The sequence below is a fragment of the Juglans microcarpa x Juglans regia genome, chromosome 3D, assembly GCF_004785595.1.
Source record: "Juglans microcarpa x Juglans regia isolate MS1-56 chromosome 3D, Jm3101_v1.0, whole genome shotgun sequence".
In the NCBI taxonomy this organism is placed as follows: Eukaryota; Viridiplantae; Streptophyta; class Magnoliopsida; order Fagales; family Juglandaceae; genus Juglans; species Juglans microcarpa x Juglans regia.
Window position 1 is genome coordinate 33,467,770 of NC_054598.1, and position 2,789 is coordinate 33,470,558.

Sequence of the window (2,789 nt, forward strand, 5' to 3'; positions counted from 1 at the left end):
AAGTAACATAAAATGGAAATGGTTACTTTGAGACTATTCATTTATTAAAACATTAACATTTCAAATGGAGTTTTATTATTTTTTATTTCTAAGGAGAAATATGTACACTGTTTGTTGCCTTTTTTCCTGCATCGATCGGCAAATTAAGCAAAAGGTTCTCTTACTAAAAGTATTGACAATGACCTAGCCAAGTATAAAATTTGACTAGAATCTTACATTTTGACTATAGTATTAATTTTTGACTATTTGAGTCCACATTGGACTGGCCATCTTAAAGTTAAAATAATAATATTATATTATATATTTTAATAATATTTGAAAATTTTTATTTTTCATATTTTGCAAATTCACTTCATATATTTTAATAATATTTTATAATAAAAAAATTATACAACAATTCTTGAAACCAACAAACTAATTTTTGTCAATCCTTTTTCTGAGTCCACATCAAAGAAGATTGAGGAAGAGAAAAGAGGGAGAGAAAAGGGACAGGAGCGATGACCTTCTGAAACAAAAGAGAAAATATGAGGAAAAGAGGCAAGGAAGAAGGAGGGAAAGGGAGTAAATAATAAAATACTCTTTTAGTCCTTCAACAGTATGTCGCCAAATATGACTAGGAGGAGAAATTTAGTATAGCTCAAAATTAAGAAATATGACTTTAGCTAGTTAAATGTAGGGATTTTGTGACAAAAAAAGATAAAATTTAGACTTGACATTGGCAAATGCTCTACAAGGGAAAAATGCAGGTATACAAAGTAGATTCTACACCATTATATATTAAACATTTAATATTGTTGATCAAACTAATCACAAGCAAGACTAGTTGGGCCTACTTACAAATTGGTCCATTTCACTTTAATTTATCGTAGATCTTAGAGTTCGCACAAGAACTCCGAAATTCAAATCCTAATTTGTTAGCCTTTAATATCAAGATAAAAGATATCAAGTACTAGAATCATAACAAGATAAAATAGTTGGAGTTTTATTTTTGTTCTTGGGGATGTCTTAGTTGTATATTGCTCTTTAAGATCACATCCTTGAATGACAACTAGTTTAGGGATTACATTTCATTTAATACTAGAATCATAAGTATATTTGCAGGTTTAACATTTTCTGCATCAAGTATGTTAATCCCGCACATTCTATTTGAAAAAAATAAGGCTCATTATTAAAAAGAATAATACTAGATATACTCATAGAGTCTGCAAATATTGCGTGCTCCCTTTGAAACAAGCTGGGCCAACCATTAAAAAATGTTTTTCTTATGTGTCTTAAATTTGTCGACTTTCTTTAAAGTACGAGATGTGTACATCTTAAAACTATACAAATCTTTATAAAGTTCGCCATTCTTCCTAATAGGCCTTGCATGCGCCGTTGATACTTGCACGAGATTATCCATACCACCCACACACACAGATATATATTTGTTGAATTTAAAATAACAGAGATATTTGTGAAAAAAAAAATTCTACTTATCATTCTCATACCACACATCACACATAATTTTTCTCTTATTAAATATTTGGTGTATGAATAATGAGTAAAATAACTTAATTAATTTAGAAATAATAAAACAATAAAAATAAAAAATAAGTGTGGTATGTGGAAATGATGAATGACAAAATGCTTTGCAAAGGTATAGAGAATATTCCAAAATTGAGACAACAATATAAATTCATGGATAAACCATGACAGAGATGGACTAGATGAGGGTCACGAATCTCTCTGTTCATGTAAGAGTAAATCTCAACCATTGACATTTAGATATCAACCATAGAGAATATCACAATCACTTTTATATATCATGAAATATAATAATTAATACTAAGAGATAAGTATTGGATAAGTAGAAACAAATAGTGCCAACACGAAAAATCTTCAACCATGCCAATAATTTAAAGTTAACCACTGTGAATATATACCCTAGAATTGTTATATGAGAGATTAATTCAAGAAATTAAAGAGTTAAAAGAGATAAATATATCTTATAACAATAAATTTGTAAAATGTAATTAAATATGATATGTTATATCTATTTTATAAAAAAAAAAATTACAATCTAACGTATAATATTAAAATAAATCAGTTTAATTGTAAGATTTATTAATTATGAAAAGACTAAACATTTCTGTTAGTTTAATTTAATAAAAAAAAACTATATTACTGTTATCAATTGATATGTACCAATTAGTGCAATAATAATGATCTTGGCATGGCTGCCGCTGGCTTTAGGACTGCAACCTGTTCCGTTAATATTTTCATCGCCTTCGTATCCGTCGAGACAAGTGTAACACTTTGTATTTTAGTATATTTTTATTGAAAGATTATTTTTATTAATTTAAAAATTTATTCTCTTATTTTATAATTATCGGATATTTTAAATGGGTTATTTTATGATATTTAAATTGTAAAAATTAAATTGTTATGTTTTCTTAATATTTATTTATTGTTGTACATTTAAATTGTTCTTCTTTTTAAATTAATTGATTGTGAAATTTAATTATTTTATTATCATTGTATCATTACGTTTAAATTATTTTAATTGATTTACTATTTTAAAATCATCTTCGTTGGATCATTTTCTGTGACCCAAGAGGTGAGTATTAGACCTCATTTCTTTTCTCCACTTTTCTTTTTCGCATTTTTCTTTAGTATTAGACCTCATTTCTTTTCTCCACTTTTCTTTTTCGTATTTTTCTTTTCTTTTTCCCCATTTCTTCCTCTTCCTTTTCTCTCCCCGCGCGCGAAGCCCCTGCGCTCCCTCTCTCCCATCTGATTTCTCCTCCACC